At 43.6% G+C, this 18,458-nt stretch overlaps 1 protein-coding gene and 2 long non-coding RNA genes across 3 annotated transcripts in view; 2 read left to right on the top strand and 1 right to left on the bottom strand.

Moving 5' to 3' along the window:
• The window catches only part of gabrr2a (gamma-aminobutyric acid type A receptor subunit rho2a), a 95,007-nt gene that overhangs the window by 36,427 nt on the left and 40,122 nt on the right, over positions 1–18,458 (bottom strand).
• Positions 1,745–2,308, top strand: LOC119474879. Its single transcript, XR_005203676.1, has 2 exons — positions 1,745–1,981; positions 2,217–2,308. It is a non-coding gene; the product is annotated as an uncharacterized LOC119474879 (long non-coding RNA).
• LOC119474880 lies at positions 5,288–6,760 on the top strand. The gene is made up of 2 exons (XR_005203677.1): positions 5,288–5,912; positions 6,458–6,760. It is a non-coding gene; the product is annotated as an uncharacterized LOC119474880 (long non-coding RNA).

The following is an 18,458-nucleotide window of genomic DNA, read 5'->3' as shown; positions in this document are numbered from 1 at the left end:
ATACGTATATTGTTGATTTTGAGATTGTACGTATAAAGCACTTCATAGTCCCAGAAAAGTTCCTCTCTCTGTTATCAACATACACACACAGAGATTGTCAGGCAGGAACCTGCTGGCTGTTCTCACTGTGAGGTTTAACATCATGTCTACACAGCAGGCGAAACAGAAGTAGCACATGATCAGCTTCAGTCCTCTGTCTGGGTCTACACAGGATGTGTTCAGGCACAGTATTGAGTGTAGGTCACCTACATTTTGGCAGCAGTCAGAGCCCAACACACAGTCACTGTAGTTAAATATCGTGAAAATAGATTTAAATTGTAAAAAAAAAGGTCCCGTAAACTTATTAGGGCTGTCAAAGTTAACACATTGATGCGTAAACGCAATTTTTTTTTCAACGCCACTAATTTCTTTAACGCCTTAACGCAATCGATCTTTCGGAGGTTGTAGAGGGCTCAATTTTAAAGCCTCTAAAGATACTGGTATCATATGAAACTAGAACCTGATGAATCCATCGGTACCAACCATGTCATACTAGCTGGTCATGAAGGAGGTTAATTAACGCTACAAACTTACGCTAAATGTTGGTGAGGAAAAAACAGTCATTTCCATTTTCAAAGGGGTCCCTTGACCTCTGACCTCCAGATATGTGAATGTAAATGGGTTCTATGGGTGCCCACGAGTCTCCCCTTTACAGACATGCCTACTTTATGATAATCCCATGCAGTTTGGGGCAAGTCATAGTCAAGTCAGCACACTGACACACTGACAGCTGTTGTTGCCTGTTGGGCTGCAGTTTGCCATATTATGATTGGAGCATATTGTTTTATGCTAAATGCAGTACCTGTGAGGGTTTCTGGACAATATCTGTCATTGTTTTGTGTTGTTCATTGATTTACAATAATAAATATATACATACATTTGCATAAAGCAGCATATTTGTCCACTCCCATGTTGATAAGAGTATTTAATACTTATAGGATCAGACTACACGAATCTAGCCCGATTTTGAGGCGATTTTGTCGTGGCCGACAAATAACCAGTCGTGGCCGATTATGAACGAGAATCGGGCGTCTTTACCCGTGTAGTTTGACATGCTAAACGACCTGTTATGCAGCGTCTGGGACGCCCAACGAAACCCAGAGAAGTCTAGCCTGTCAGAATTTTTTTGTCTTGACACGCCTAGTGTGACATCTCCAATGACGTGTTCCTTTGCGTTGACCAATCAGGTCGCAGTCAGGTCACTTGGTAATAAACAAACATGGCGAAAAGCAGGAGGGATGCAGAGTTTGCTGCTGTCAGGTGGGACAACGAAACTGACAAAAAGTTCATTGAGTTGTAGCGACTGTACCCCTGCCTGTCTGACGTTGCGTCGAGGGAGTACCATGACAGAGTCAAAAAAGTCAAATGTTGGCGAAAAATAGCAAAGCACTTCATCAACCAGGTGAGTAGATATGCTATGATATGCCCGGTCATAATTGCGGGAATATGCAAAATTATCATTACCCCCAGTAGCATATGGTTAGCTAGCCACTAAGTTCAGATCTAACGTTACAGTAGACTGTTTGATGCGACCAACAAAGCCAACCCGGCTTCTTGTAGAATAAAGAACTGTGGAAATAAAATGACTATACGTGAAACTCGCTGTACCTGTTTGTATAGTTATTTGGATGCTACCCAGTAGATGTGTAAATAATGACCGAATGGGCCGACGTCTACACTGTTCCTGTTCTGCCCTGAGTGCGTTTAAAATGCTAAAAAGACCAAGTTGACTGTTAAAAATGTGTTTGTATTGTTATTCTCAGAAAAGATTGTTGAGCTTTATTTTGAAAGCTGGAAAGATAGTGTAAACAGGAAGCGGGTAACAGGAAGTAGGAAGTATAGAGGAGACCTGAAAACAGAGAAAGAACATGGTGCAGTTGTATAGTTTCTCATGTTGAATCCAGTGTAATCCTGCATATGAATCCCTCAGAAAGCAATGGCTGTAAGTGATATATGTTCTTTACATGCTTGAGAATTGATATTGATGACTTTGATGGGCATTTTTCTAAGATTTGTACAAATGTAATAACTTTGTGTTAACGCTCATAAGATAACTTTACCGCTTATACTTACCTGTTACATACCTATTGAATTATAAGTTAATGGTAGGTTATTTATATTTACCTGTTTTTGTAATAGCAGTTCATTAAGTACATCTTTTGTATTTTCTTTTCTAGTTTCACTCCAATTCAATGTGTCATCTTGACTTGACCTGCTGTGAAAGAAGTCATTAAAGGAGCAAGCACGCTCACTTCCTGGCTCTTGAAAAGGAGTTTGGCTGGCTGTCTATTTATGTTAACACTTTGGAAGTAAAACACATACAGAGAACAGTACAGTGAAAAGCCATGAATTAGAAGGATTCATCAGCCGCAGTTATGGAAGCTCAAGCAACAGAAAAAGACGAGAAAGTGACATCAGTGTCCAGCTCCAAATACACATCCTCCTCCAAGTCTTCTGTAGCCAGCGCTGCTGCTAAAGCTAGAGCAAAAGCTGAAGCTGCCCGCACCAGGGTCACATTCGCACAAAAGGAGTTAAAATTGAAAAAACAAAGAGCCAAATTGGATTTGGAAAAGTCTACATTAGAAGCAGATTTGGAAGCACTAGAACTGGAGAAAGCAGCTGCTGCTGCCAACGCAGAGGCCGAAGTTTTAGAAGCTGCAGCTGGGACAGGATGTGAAGATATGCGCAGCGCCAAGAGTAGCGTCTCACCGTAGACAATAAGACAACGTACAGAGGCATACTTGGAACATCAGGCTCAGGTCAGCTTTAAACCTGCCACACCCCTTCCAGTTAAAGCCCCTCCTCTCCTTAAAGAGGCAACGCCGCTAACAAAGCAGGAAGCCCCTGAATTAACCCCAGCATACCACTGTGATGTCACGTCCACAAGAGATACACAGCAGAGTGAGTACTTTCCAGCACCTGAGCACCAGACACATCTGCCTAAGCCTCCAAGCTCACACCCTCAGAACCCCCAGTCTTCCTTTAAAACATATTTGGAGCAGGGCTCTCCTTCATTTAGACAAGCAAGCTATCCAAACAGTTTCACAAGAAACAACACACAGGATTCTTCTACTGCTCCAGCTGCTAACATGGTAGACTTTGCTAAGTATCTTGCCCGCAGGGAGTTGGTAACCACAGGGCTCACTAAATTTGATGACCAGCCTGAGAGCTACAGAGCATGGGAGTTCTCCTTCCTTAATGCCACTCAGGATTTAGAGTTAACAGCCAGTGAGGAGTTAAGTCTACTTGTAAAATGGCTTGGAAAGGAGTCATCTGAACACGTTAAAAGAATACGTGCTGTCCACATCACCAACCCTCAAGCTGCACTCGAATTATCATGGACCAGACTCCAAGAGTGCTACGCTACCCCGGAGGTGATAGAGAGTGCTTTATTTAAGTGACTGGACAGCTTTCCTCATCTCACTTCGAAAGATAACATCAAGCTAAGAGAACTTAGCGACCTGCTCTTGGAGCTACTCTCAGCCAAGGAGGATGGGTACCTTCCAGGACTGAGCTATCTTGACACACCTCGAGGAATTAACCCCATTGTTGAAAAGCTGCCACAAGGCTTACAAGAAAAATGGCTTTTTGCTGGTTCACATTACAAAGAACAATACAGGGTTTCCTTTCCACCTTTCTCCTTCTTTGCTGACTTTGTCAGACGTCAGGCAAAAGCCAGAAATGATCCTAGCTTCGTCTTGACGAACAGCAACCGCAGCCATTACCTCAATGAAAGGCCCACAGCTAGGAATGATGGTGTGAAGACAGCTATATCTGTGAAAATGACAGATGTGTCAGCAACAGCAGATTCAAGCTCACTGCACATATCATCAACAGACAGGAAAAATAGTACTGATCTGGCCAAGTTCTGTCCACTTCATGATACATCTCATCCTCTGGAGAAATGTAGAGCCTTTAAAATGAAGCCACTGACAGAACGCAAGACACTACTAAAAGAACACAGACGTTGTTATAGGTGTTGCTCTGCTACTCATATGGCCAGAGAATGTCCAGTGGAGCTGAAATGCAATGAGTGCGAGAGTAATCAACACTGCACAGCCATGCACCCAGATACTACCGGCTCACCTGCTGTGTCTCCTGCAACGGAGTCAGAAACAGAGCAGCAAAACAGCTCTCCTCCAGAGGTAACCTCCAGGTGCACTGAGGTCTGCGGAGAAGGTCTCCCAGCGCGATCGTGTGCAAATATATGTTTGGTGCGAGTTTTCCCACAAGGGCAACGAGAACGCTCAGTCAAAATGTATGCCGTCCTCGACGACCAGAGCAATTGCTCGCTGGCCGGATCTGAGTTTTTCCAGCTCTTTGATGTCAATGGTAGCGTTGCACCTTACCTGATGAGGACCTGTGCTGGAACCACTGAAATGACTGGAAGGAAGGCAGCCGGTTTTCAGATCGAAGCAATGAATGGTGAAGTGTGTTTGGACTTACCTCCACTCATTGAATGTAACGAGATCATGAGCAACAGATCAGAAATCCCTTCACCAGAGGTCGCTCGCTCCCATGCTCACTTGAGGTCTGTGGTGCCTTACATCCCAGAGATTGATCCTGAAGCCCAGATCTTAATCCTACTGGGGAGAGACCTCATACGTGTTCACAAGGTGAGACAACATATCAATGGGCCCCACAACGCCCCTTTTGCCCAGCGTTTGGACTTAGGGTGGGTGATTGTAGGGGAGGTTTGCATCGACAGTGCCTACAAGCCCACTGCATCTGTTTTTAAGACCAATGTCCTGCAGAATGGACGTCCATCTTTTCTGACGCCCTGTCAGAATCACATCAGCGTGAAGGAGAGAGTAGGCTACGGCGGGGAGCACAGACACTGTACCCCCACACATCTGTCCAACTGTCCCGCTTCTGGTGTCCCTGCTAAAGACAAACTTGGACAAGATGTGTTTGTGAGAACAAAGAACGACAACAAACCTGCCTTGTCTTTCGAGGATGAGACCTTTCTGGAGATCATGCAAGCAGAGGTCCAGAGAGAGGAGCAAAACTATTGGATCGCCTCAACACTCACTGACACCATGTGATTTACAGGACCAGAGTTCCTTCGCAAACCACACCAGCCTGAAACACATGAGTCTTTCAAACTAGTGGATCCTGAAACAGATGTCATTGTGAGACCTGTAGTCCCTGTCTCCACTGATCCCTCTTCTCCAATGCTGCTGACGACTGCTATGCTGCTAAAACCAGGTGTACTTGCTCCAGCCGGCAGCTTCTATGAAAAGGATCTTTTCAAGTGTCAGCGGAAACAGGTGCAGCCACTAGCAAATGAGTTTTGGCCCCGATGGAGAAACAAGTATCTCCACACTCTTCAGCCAAGGTGCAAGTGGCACACAGCACGTCGGAACCTGGAGGTTGGAGACATAGTGCTGCTAAAACAGAGTCAAGCGCCTCGCAACGAGTGCCCAATGGGTCTTGTCACCTCCACTCTCCCGAGCAGTGATGGACAGGTCCGCAAAATCGAGGTCAGGACAACATCGCGTGACAAACTAAAGACATTCTTGAGGCCTATCTCTGATGTTGTCTTGCTCTTGCCAAAAGAAAGTCAAAGTTCAAGTACGGACAATTGAGTGGCACCAGTAAATGCCAGACGGGGAGTGTTCTGTCCTGAGTGCGTTTAAAATGCTAAAAAGACCAAGTTGACTGTTAAAAATGTGTTTGTATTGTTATTCTCAGAAAAGATTGTTGAGCTTTATTTTGAAGGCTGGAAAGATAGTGTAAACAGGAAGCGGGTAACAGGAAGTAGGAAGTATAGAGGAGACCTGAAAACAGAGAAAGAACATGGTGCAGTTGTATAGTTTCTCATGTTGAATCCAGTGTAATCCTGTATATGAATCCCTCAGAAAGCAATGGCTGTAAGTGATATATGTTCTTTACATGCTTGAGAATTGATATTGATGACTTTGATGGGCATTTTTCTAAGATTTGTACAAATGTAATAACTTTGTGTTAACGCTCATAAGATAACTTTACCGCTTATACTTACCTGTTACATACCTATTGAATTATAAGTTAATGGTAGGTTATTTATATTTACCTGTTTTTGTAATAGCAGTTCATTAAGTACATCTTTTGTATTTTCTTTTCTAGTTTCACTCCAATTCAATGTGTCATCTTGACTTGACCTGCTGTGAAATAAGTCATTAAAGGAGCAAGCACGCTCACTTCCTGGCTCTTGAAAAGGAGTTTGGCTGGCTGTTTATTTATGTTAACACTTTGGAAGTAAAACACATACAGAGAACAGTACAGTTCCATTTGCTTTTAATGTTATAGATGTAGACCCCACATTTTCATTTAGTTTCTCTTCTAGAAGATGGGAGAATGGATGGATAAAGATGGAGACATAAACGTTTTTATGTTCGGGAATGATGCACAAAACTCTTTTATCAATACATTACAGTTGGAGAGGTACAAACCAAAGCTGCTTCACTGAGAACACAATATGGAAAACTGCTCTGTCCAAAAGCAAGTGGAAGTGGTGACAAAGAGCTTACACCCAGGCAGAAATGGATATTAAAGAACTTGGAGTTTCTGCGATCATTTGTGGTCCACAGAATTTCTCAGACCACCCTGAATGTCAGTAGGCTGTTACAACAGCTTCTATGTGGTTACAACCTATGAAACAATGAATGTTATAGCCTACTACATACAATAAAGCAAAACTGTCTTTTAAAACTCAAAATGATAAACTGAAACTGCTTCATATTGTGTTGGTATTATTTGCGATTTGAATGTGCCTTTGAAAATAATACACAGCAGCCAAAAGGGATTAAGATAATAAGGGTTAATAATAAAAGGTGGTGCGTTTGCTCAACAAGCATTACAGATGTCCCATGTGTCATGCAAAACTGTTTAAATTATTAGTACCTATAGCTAGCCAAGCACAAGTGTTGTACAAAGGCCATTTTGACCCAGATGTGCTTCCTGCCTTACATTTATATTTGTATTTTTTATTCTAGGTAGATGACAAACAGCCTGTCAACTCAGATGCTACAGAGGGGGCTAGTGATGACCAGGAGACAGAGGAAGATGTGTCTGAGTCTTCCTCTACACCTCCAAATATGGTGCAGATGACAACTACATCAAGACCATCAACTCCAATGATCTCACGTGAAAACACGTCATTGCATCCTGGTCAGGTGCAGGCTAATGAATGTGATAGAGCACATTACACCAAGGTCAAACAAAAGTCAAAGGACAGAGGATCTGATGATATTGAAATTGAGAAGGTTGCCATTTTAAAGACTTTGTCCCAAAAACTGCCAGTCTGGATGTTAATGAAACATTTGGCAGACAGGTAGTAACTGAAATTAAGCAAATTAAGGATTCAGTGACCAAGATGCAACTCCGTCGAAACATCCTTATGATGATAGATGATGCACATGAAGCTGAGAGCAGAGACCTGAGAACCCCATCACACCCAGTCCCTCAAAGCACAATACAGCCAATGTACATCCACCAAACACCTTGGCAGGGAAACACAAGTCATAATATCCAGCCATCTTTCCATCAAAATTCAACCAACCACATGCCAACAACTGCTCCTCCTTGGCAGCAGTACATGACCCATATGAACCAGAGAGAGACAGGTATGACACTCTGTGAACACAGTTCCTTCTCCTCTGTGGTGCTGGACTGCACGCTGTGAAATGTTACTGTTCAATTTAGTTAGCAGCCATGTTGTGCCTTGAAAGACACCTGAGGCCTGGACTACGAAGCAGGATTTGGCGTTATCGAGGTAACTTCAGGGTTAACTCAGGGTTTTCCGTCCTACAAAGCTGGATCACTTCTTACCCGGGTAGATTGCCAGGGTAACTTATGCTGAACAGCTAACCTGCTCTAGAGCAGGTTATGTTCCAGATAAGAGATCAACTCTTATAAAAGCACCGCCTACTGACCAATCAGAGCTCAGTGCGGTGATCGTATGATAATATTACACAAATACGAAGAAGTTTAAGTCATAATCCAGACTAAAAACAACACAGTTTAAACTGACAAAATGCAGGAAGAACAGCTGGATTTATGCTGTGGGTGCTGTGGGATTTTTCATACTTATTTTTTAACTTGATCTTGAGTCTGTTTCATACCCCCTGAGACGGGGACGCAGCTAAAAGAAGGGTTAAATAGTCATACACGCCGTGTTGTTAGTACTGGTCATGGTTGGGTATAATCCAGTCATCGATTATACATTTAAAAGTTATTTATATCTAGACGACTATATCTGACTTTTGAGTGTTCCGTTAAATTTATAAGTCTTTTAATTTACGCAGTCATACATCAGGAGTTTTTTCTTTCACCAGCTGTCCTTCCTGCATTCAGCAGCTTTAACTGTGGGATGTTGAACTCGCTTCATAGTACAGGCCTCTGAAGTTTACCAGATTTATGATAAAGTTATTGCAAGGTGTTATGATAAAGCTGCTGAGCCATATTTGCATAGTGGGCATGTTTATATGACCTATGTTTATTTATGTCTCCTTGTGCTCAGGTTTCAGTAATGAGCCAAACTTTCTTTGTTCCCTTGAGTCACTGAAATAATATGTTAAGGGTTTTCCTTTATCTAAGATACATTTTAGATAAAGGGAAAGCCTTAGATATTTAAATTGTATTGATTTATTTTTATGAAGCTTAAAGCGAAAGTTCAGACAGGAAGACCCTTAAACTCTTTCTCATTCACAACCTTTCTGTCTCTCTCTCTCTCTACTGGCTCCTACTCTATCAGCTGACTGTGGGTGGTTCAATCTTAGATAACCAAACAGATTCTACCACGCTCTCTCTGAGCCAATCATATCGTTGCAATCACATTTTAAAACTGTTCTCCTTTCTGCTGCTGTCAGTTGTCATTTCAGTGAGACTTGATGCAAACGGCAAATAGTTCAGGTTACCTTTTCATCAGTCTGGTGGTAGTAACAAGCGACGTCTGATCCTCAGCAGAGGAGTTTCTTCTCCCTCTTGTTTCACTGCTCAGGCAGCCTCATCTGCTACTCCAGGCTACAAACGATCACACTCACAGTCTCCGGTTAAATCCAGCAAACATTACGCTCGCCTCCAGCCTCATATGCTCAGGCTCACGCCTCATCACCATCTGGCTTCTTCATCGCAGCCGCCTCGTCGCTACATTCATTCCACCTCAAGCCGCTCTTCATCTAAAGGTAAAGGCTTCAAAGAATTCACAAGCCTCATCTTACCTGGCACAAGGCCACATAATATCACCATCGAGAAAACGTGGTCTTACGTTTTGGTCAATGTGTCATGATCAATCCGCTCAGTATTCAGACAGAGATAAAACATTTCCGGATTCCTCACGGAAGAACCGGCGTGATTCAAAGTCATCTGATCAATCATTCCCATAAAAGTTCAGCGGTTACATCCAAACAAGGTTTCTCACTCGGATCCAGTACTTGTAGATCATCCAGCTGCCTTTTTTGACTAGTTTTTGAGGCTCTTGTCCTGTAACACTGTTTCATTTTCTCGGCGTATCAATGCTCACAGGGAACTATTACCATAAATGCTGTAATAGCGGCGGGCTGTAATTCTAATAGTGTACAGGGTAACAGACTTTGTACTGAAGCAGCCTTCTGTTCATAAAGTCTGTGACATATACTGTAGCAAACTCTCGGTTTGCATGGGTATTCTCGGACATTATGCCGTCTTAACCTACATATATCACTCTGCCTAATTCATAAAGCATCGCAAATTTTGTGGAACTTGAAATATGTATATTGTGGTAATAAGCACTGCAAGTTTCTCATACGGTATCTCATTGCTGTTTCCATCTCGTGGCACTCGTACGTTCCTACAAGTCCTGTGTAATGGGACTTAAAGTAAATGGACTTGTATTTATATAGCGCTTTTCTAGTCTTCCGACCACTCAAAGCACAAGTGGCATTAGACAGTATATTTTTGGCATCATTGGGAAAAGATTCCATAATAACCTTTCAGTATATTGTAATTCAAGTGTTCTGAGAGAAAATTAGACTTCTGTTCCTCCTCATGGCTCTGTTTTCAGGCTTTAGAATTTAGCCGCAGGAGACTTTGACTAATCACAGGTCATTTCAGAGAGAGAGCGTTCCTATTGGCTGTGATCCGTTCATGTGACCGGTACCTGGCGTTCCTTCAAGCCATCTCAACCTGATCTCAACATGGCTACCGGTCACAAACGTTCTCATTCACAGCTAAACCGCACACTAAAAGATGATTCTGAGAACATTTGAGAATAGACATTACAGTAACAGAATATTGGTTCATATTTGATCAGCGCTGCCTAGTTTCACCGTTTGGTCGGAGTTCGCGAGTGATTGACAGCCGGCTCTCATACACAGCAGATGGACAGCAGACCTCAGATCAGCTCTTACTGCTTGTTTTCCTTCGGTCTGTGAAATCTTGCAGATGCCGTTAGGAGCACCGGCGGACACAGGGGCACATGACTTTTTCAGGTTACTTGTTTCATGTACTACTGTCAGGACAGTGACCGATTTATAAAAATATATATATGTATAATTTTTTTTTGTTTAATCATATTTGCTCCAATCTCGCCTACTTCAGCTTTAAAAGCATCAGGTGTACCTCAAATGCGCCTTAATACGTTATAGTCCTATATCAGTTAAGTATTGACTAAGCAATAGAAGGACTCAATGCTATATGGTGTACATTCACCACATTCACAGAGTTTATCTAAGTGCAGCTTATCAAGCAGTAGTCACCGGTAACATAAGTAAGTAAGTAAGTAAGTAAAGTTTATTTGTATATTACCTTTCACAGATACAAAATCACAAAGTGCTTTACAATAATAAAAAATACATCAGACAATATTAAAAGTAGCGATGACAAGCACAGGGCTGTCAAGCTAAAAACACAACAAAACAAACAAATGAGGACAAAGACACATAAACAGGTAATAAATATAGTCAAGAAAAGGCCAATAAAAGCAATAAATTAAGTGGAGTTGATTATTCAGACGAATTATCAAAAGCCTGTCTAAATAAAAACGTTTTCAGCTGCTTCATAAAAATGTCACAGGGCTCTAGGGATCGCAGCGATAGGGGGATGGCATTCCATAGGTTGGGTGCGACAGCTTGAAAGGCACGATCACCTCGGGTGTTATAGTGGGTTCGGGGGACTGACAGAAGTTTTTGGTCAGAAGACCTAAGAGCCCGATTAGGTGTATAAGGCAGGAGGAGGTCAGTGATATACTGGGGTGTTTGATCATGCAAGGCTCTGAAGGTTAGCACCAGTATTTTAAAATGGATACAAAATTTGATTGGAAGCCAGTGCAGAGGGTATAAAATAGGGGTTATATGGGATCTTCTGTTGTGTCTAATTAAAAGCCGAGCAGCTGCATTTTGGATGGTTTGAAGGCGGTTCAAGGAAGTTTGATTAAGACAGGTAAAAAGGGCGTTACAATAATCTAAACGAGAAGAAATAAAAGCATGAATAATAATCTCCATCTGAGCCTTGGTCACCACGGATCTTAATTTGGCTATGTTCCTCAGTTGGAAGAAGCAAGACCGAATAATCTGGCTGACATGATTGTCAAGCGAAAGGGATTGGTCCACTGAAGCCACTGAATGATAATAATAATTATTATAAATAAATAAATATGGTAACATTGACTTAATTCACACGGGACTCGAGACCCCAGTATCCTGGGTGAAACTCTGACGTTAGGCTTTATTCACTACACCTCCCCCCCATATGCTTTCACTACGTCGCCTGACATCTGGCAGAAGCCTTAAAGCTTCAATAGGCAACAAATTCAGCACATTGGGCAAAATTCCATAATATTTTTTGGCTTATCGTAATTCAAGTGTCTGAGCGATAATTAGACTTCTGCATTTCCTCAAGGCTCGTTTTCAGGTTTTAAAATATAAAATAAATAAATAAATAAATAAATAAATAAAATTCTAGTTCGGGACGGGAGACTCCGACCAGTCACAAGTTCAATTCAGAGAGAGAGCGTTCCTATTGGCTGTGCTCTGGCTGATGGACGGTGCTGGTATTTCCTCATATTTTTTATCTCAACATGGCTGCTGGTCGCAAACTTTCTCATTTACAGATAAACAGTACACTACAAGATGTTTGTAAAAACATTTGAGGAGAGATATAGGCATTACAGTAACAGAATATGATTCATAATTGATCAGCGCTGCCTAGTTTGAAAGTTTGGTCGGAGTTTGCAAGTGATGTCTCGTGGCTCTCATAGAGGCAGCTGGAGACAGATTCCGAACTATGCTCGAAATAAATAAATAATAAATAAAATTCTAACATCGTAGTAAAGGAAAGCCAGTACCTCTCATACAAAAACTAAAGCCTTATCAGTCGATATATAATACGATGGTGTGACAAGCGTCGATATTCGATGCCCTGGAATGAGATCGGGGAGAAATATTATGATCAAAATCTACGAGCATAAAAGAAGGTCTGTCTGAATATATTGGACGTGGAAACAACGTCACCTTCTGGCGTCACCTCATAACCACGTTGCAGCTACGGTGTTCTACTGGGACCATAGTGGCAGGGACACGTCACCTTCCGACATATGCTCGATCACACGGTCCACTCAAACAGTGGTTAGTCATGGCTGACGTCATCTCAGCATCACACACACAACTGTGCAGCGGCATAACAACATACATTATTCACATGCAAGCGAATTCCTCCGACTCAAGTTCCCACGCATACGTCATACGTGAGTCTTTTTTTTTGGGGGGGTGGGGGCAGGAGGAGTATATTAAAGCAGCCATTCTCAACCAGTGGGCCGCGGCCCACCGGTGGGCCTCAGAGCGCCATCTAGTGGGCCGCGGAGGCAGTGGTAATAGATTATTTTTTTATTATTATTTAGCAAAGTGAACAGGTAAAGCCTAAAGGAGGTAAGATGCCAGCTGCCGTAAAACCAAAGCCTATTGAAGGAGGCTGAGACACGGGCGGACACGGGTCTTGTATTGGGTATAACACATGCGCAGTGTAACTGGAGCTGCGGTCATGCGTTGCGATCGGCTCAATTTCGGCGAGTGCAGAGCTGATATTACTGCGCATGTGCGGTACCCTGAAGACGCGTTGATTAAGTGTGACCCAACCTCCTTCAATAGGCCTTGTGTAAAAACACCAAACATTATCAGGTAGAGACAAACGTGTTTGCCACTGTTAGCTAGCTAACATTCTCGGATGCAGTGAGACAAAATGGATCGGTTTTTAAAGCGAAAAAGTGATGTGGGAGACAACCCTGTGCCAGTAAAAGCTCCGAAGCGTGTGGTGAGGAAATATGACCCTGTTTCAGAAGACATAGCTCTCTCCACTGTGTTGGAAAATGAACTGATGGAACTATCAGCAGACAGCAGCCTGAAGCTTCAGCTCACACAAGTAGACCTTGCTTCATTCTGGATACTGGCTGCCAGTCAATATCCCTCTCTGTCAAAACGGGCAATCAAATTTCTGTTGCCTTTCACCACCACCTATTTATGTGAGTCAGGGTTTTCCATTGTGACTGTCACAAAATCAAAGGCAAGGAACAAACTGAAAGCAACTTTGAATGCTACTCTGCGTGTCAGCCTCTCACCCATCCCACCACGACTTGATCTCATTATTTCCCAGAGGCAAGCCCAAGTGTCTCACTGAGGGTAAGCAGAATATGTATTTTGGTCATTACAGCTGACAGTGGCATAACACATATCTACAGCCCAGTTTATTATTTGTTGTATAAACATGTTAGGTTTTTTACTCATTTATTTGGGAAGGTGGTCCTCAGAAATGTTTTGACAATCACAAGTGGGCCTTCAGTTGCAAAAGGTTGAGAACCCCTGTATTACAGCATGGTTCTCACCACCAGCCTCCCTCTTACTCCAGTATTCATATTGGCTCGTGGAGCTACATGTCTGGGCCTTCATCGGAACACAATCACATTTCAATCAGGAGAGACTCGTATGAATTGAATGATGATTTATTACAAAGTGCACGAATTATGAATGGTAACAGTCTTTGGCGAATTAGACCCGATGTGACATGATAAGGGGGAAGTGATGCCGTAGTAGGATTTAGGATTATTCCCCCAAAGAAAACAGGGAATAAATATGTTGATTTATTGCCTATAAATGTGAGATTAAAACAGAGCACGTCTCCTTACCTTACAGCATCTGTGAAATTTAAGCAGAAATAAAATTAATTAGATGATGATTAAAACAAGTTATAACTTGCATGGTATGCGGTAAAGATAGAACCCGATATAGAATATGATCACAAGACCAGGTGATTATGGTAACCACGCTGACCATGAGAGCCGCAGGTCACAGACCATGTTGAGCCGCAGGTCCACTGACCATGAGAGACGCAGGTCACAGACCATGTTGAGCTGCAGGTCCACTGACCATGAGAGACGCGGGTCACAGACCATGTTGAGCCGCAGGTCCACTGACCATGAGAGACGCAGGTCCATTGACCATGAGAGACGCATGTCACAGACCATGTTGAGCCGCAGGTCCATTGACCATGTTGAGCCGCAGGTCCACTGACCATGAGAGACGCAGGTCACAGACCATGTTGAGCTGCAGGTCCATTGACCATGTTGAGCCGCAGGTCCACTGACCATGAGAGACGCAGGTCAGAGACCATGTTGAGCCGCAGGTCCACTGACCATGAGAGGACGCAGGTCAGAGACCATGTTGAGCTGCAGGTCCACTGACCATGAGAGACGCAGGTCACAGACCATGTTGAGCCGCAGGTCCACTGACCATGAGAGACGCAGGTCAGAGACCATGTTGAGCCGCAGGTCCACTGACCATGAGAGACGCAGGTCAGAGACCATGTTGAGCCGCAGGTCCACTGACCATGAGAGACGCAGGTCAGAGACCATGTTGAGCTGCAGGTCCACTGACCATGAGAGACGCAGGTCACAGACCATGTTGAGCCGCAGGTCCACTGACCATGTTGAGCCGCAGGTCCACTGACCATGAGAGACGCAGGTCACAGACCATGTAGAGCCACAGGTCCACTGACCATGAGAGACGCAGGTCAGAGACCATGTTGAGCTGCAGGTCCACTGACCATGAGAGACGCAGGTCACAGACCATGTTGAGCCGCAGGTCCACTGACCATGTTGAGCCGCAGGTCCACTGACCATGTTGAGCCGCAGGTAACACTGACCATGAGAGCCGCAGGTAACACTGACCATGTTGAGACGCAGGTCACACTGACCATGTTGAGACGCAGGTCACACTGACCATGAGAGATGCAGGTCACAGACCATGAGAGATGAAGGTCACGGACCTTGTTGAGACACCCGGCCACATCGGACCAATGTAATTTGATGTGTGAGGTCAAGATGACCGTCATGGCCGTTCTATTGTTAAATACCCATTGCATATAGTGATTAATAGAACGAGTGCAATTGTTTGGGTAAGGTGATGCCAGTGTAACAGTAGTCCTGTGAGACGATGTAAAAGTGGTTGAAGAAAGCATAATAAGAATAAATAACCACACCACCAGCAATAGAGGGGTCACGATAGACCAGAGCAATAGAGAGGTCACGATAGACCAGCATAGGAGTAATCACCTAAGCTATGAATAATACAAAATAGCTGAATAAGAGATAATAAAATAGTGTCGGAGTATCGAAGTAGTGAATTGCTTGTAATGATCTGAATTAATTAATTTGAACAGATGAATTGATAAATGCTGAGGTCAGCTGTGACAGGAACCAGATAAAATAGAGGGACGATTAGCAGCAATGCAGCCGCTAAACGAAAACCGCCACCAGTTATATGCATGAATATAGAGGATCTGCTGTCTGTTGTTCTTTGTAAGAAGAGAGTGTATGAGTATTAAAGGTAGAGAATACGCTGATAATAAATGAAAGCATTTATTAGAAATGATAATACGAACCACTAGCATGAAATAAGATGAATATAAACATTTGCAAAATAAAACATGAATATGTAGTAATAAAGAACCCATACTTGAGCGATTAGCCGAAAGGCCAAGATTTGCTTGCAATGATCCAAATTAATTAAACTGAACAGATACCTGATGAATGCCGAGGTCAGCTGCAACCGGAACCAGCTAAATAGAGGGACAATTAGCAGCAATGCAGCAGCTAAACGAAAACCGCCACCATTTATATGCATGAACATGAAGATCTGTTGAATGACGCCGAGGATCCGCAATTTGCTGTTGCCGCTGAGATAGGTTGTGATGACCCTCTGTGCAGATGAGCGCGTGATGCCTCTGTTCAATCCGAAGAGTTTACCATTGGGATGGCGACGATTGAGGGACACATGAACCAATGTGATTGTGCTCCGATGAAGGCCCCGACATGTAGCCCACGAGCCTATGATGAACGTTGGAGCCAGAGGGAGGCTGGCGCTGAGACCGTACCGTTATATTCTCCCCCCAAAAGAAACCCCACGGATGACGTGTCCGTGGGAACTGAGACTGTTTAATTTGCTTGCTCTTGAAAACGAATGTATGCCGTTATGCCACTGCACAGTTGTGTGTGATGTTGAGATGAGGTCAGCCATGACTAAACACTGTTTAAAGTGGATTGTGTGATCAAGCATATGTCAGAAGGCGACGCGTCCCCAGCCATATGGTCCCAGTTGAATGCCGTAGCTGCACTGTGGTTATGAGGTGACGCCAGAGGTGACGTTGTTTCCACGTCGAATACATTCGTCGAATACCTTCGCATTCCCGGCGTCGGAACGCCGATGCTTGTCGCAGCCATCGCATATATATACTGGAAAAACAAAGTTCGGAAACTTGTGTTTGATGGATTATTTCTCTGTTGTTACAATGCTAATGGTCATTGTATTTTACATCGTTGGAAAGCCTGTTTATTTACCTTCGCAATGATGTCCAACTTGTAAGGATCATGCATTTGTGGGATGAGCAGCACAGCTGATTATGTGGGGAGCGCCCAAGAAAAATTTGCCAAAATGCTCTGTCAATGGTAAACAGTTTATTCTCCTGTTGGTGTTGACTCTTGTTTTGAGTTGTTTGGTGGATTGGCTGATTGAACTCTCTATCAGTAACAAGGAACAAACAAGACATATTGGCAATTTTACACTTTATTCATTTAATACACCGTCAGGAGCCTCAGAAGCGATGGAAGATCCATACGCAGTCACAACAGCCTGACACCTCCTCCTCATGCTGGTCACCAACCTGGTCACACGTTGCTGTGGGATGGCATTCCATTCCTCAACCAGGATTTGTTGCAGGTCAGCCAACGAGGTTGTGTTGGTCACTCTAACACGTACAGCACGCCCAAGCTGATCCTACCAGTGTTGAATTGGGTTGAGGTCTGGACTCTTGGCAGGCCATTCCATTCTCTCTACTCCCACATTGTGGAGGTAGTCTGTGATAACCCTGGCTTTGTGGGGGTGAGCGTTGTTTCTTGGAGGATGAAGTTAGGTGCCAGATTGTGGAGATATGGGATCGCCACTGGCTGCAGAATCTCATCCCGATATCTCACTGCATTGAGATGGCCTGCAATGATGACAAGCCTTGTTTTGCCAGTGAGGGAGATGCTGCCCCCCCCCCCACACCATGACACTGCCCCCACCAAAAGCTGTTACTCCATCGGTGCAACAATCAGCATAGCGTTCTCCGCGTCGTCTCCATACTTTGACCCTGCCATCCAACTTTGGCAGACAGAACCTGGACTCATCACTGAACATGACATTCCCCCACATGTTCAGGTTCAATGTCTGTGTTGTCGACACCAGCGCAAACGGGCCTGACGGTGAAGGGCAGTCATTGCAGGCTTCCTGGTAGCCTTATGACAATACACTGTTTACCATTGGCAGAGCATTTTGGAACATTTTTCTTGGGCGCTACCCACATAATCAGCTGTGCTGCTCATCCCACAAATGCATGATCCTTACAAGTTGGACATCATTGCGAAGGTAAATAAACAGGCTTTCCAAAGATGTAAAATACAATGCCAATTAGCATTGTAACAACAGAGAAATAATCGACCAAACACAAGTTTCCGAACTTTGTTTTTCCAGTATATTTTGACCGTTAAGGCTTCGGTGTTTCCGTGAGGCACTGGGCCTTCCTTTACCACGATGTTAGACTTTTATTTATTTATTTCGAGCATGGGTTTGAATCTACCTCCAGCTGCCGTCCATGAGAGCCACGAGATGTTCATTTGCCAACACCGACCGACTTTCAGACCAGTCAGCTCTGATTAATTATGAATCATATTCTGTTACTGTAATGCCTACTTCTCTCTCGAATGTTTTCATAAACATTTTGTAGTGTACTGTTATCTGTAATTGTTCCCAACACATCTGCAAGACATCACTTCGGGAGGAAACAGGCAGTAAGAGCTGATCTGAGGTCTGCTGCCCCTCTGCCGTCTATGAGCCGCTGTAATGAATCAATATTCTGTTACGTTAATGCTTATTTCT

The sequence above is a fragment of the Sebastes umbrosus genome, chromosome 16 (assembly GCF_015220745.1).
Source record: "Sebastes umbrosus isolate fSebUmb1 chromosome 16, fSebUmb1.pri, whole genome shotgun sequence".
Lineage (NCBI taxonomy): Eukaryota > Metazoa > Chordata > Actinopteri > Perciformes > Sebastidae > Sebastes > Sebastes umbrosus.
Note: the sequence above shows the minus strand (reverse complement) of the source record. Positions and strands in the feature narration are given on the sequence as shown.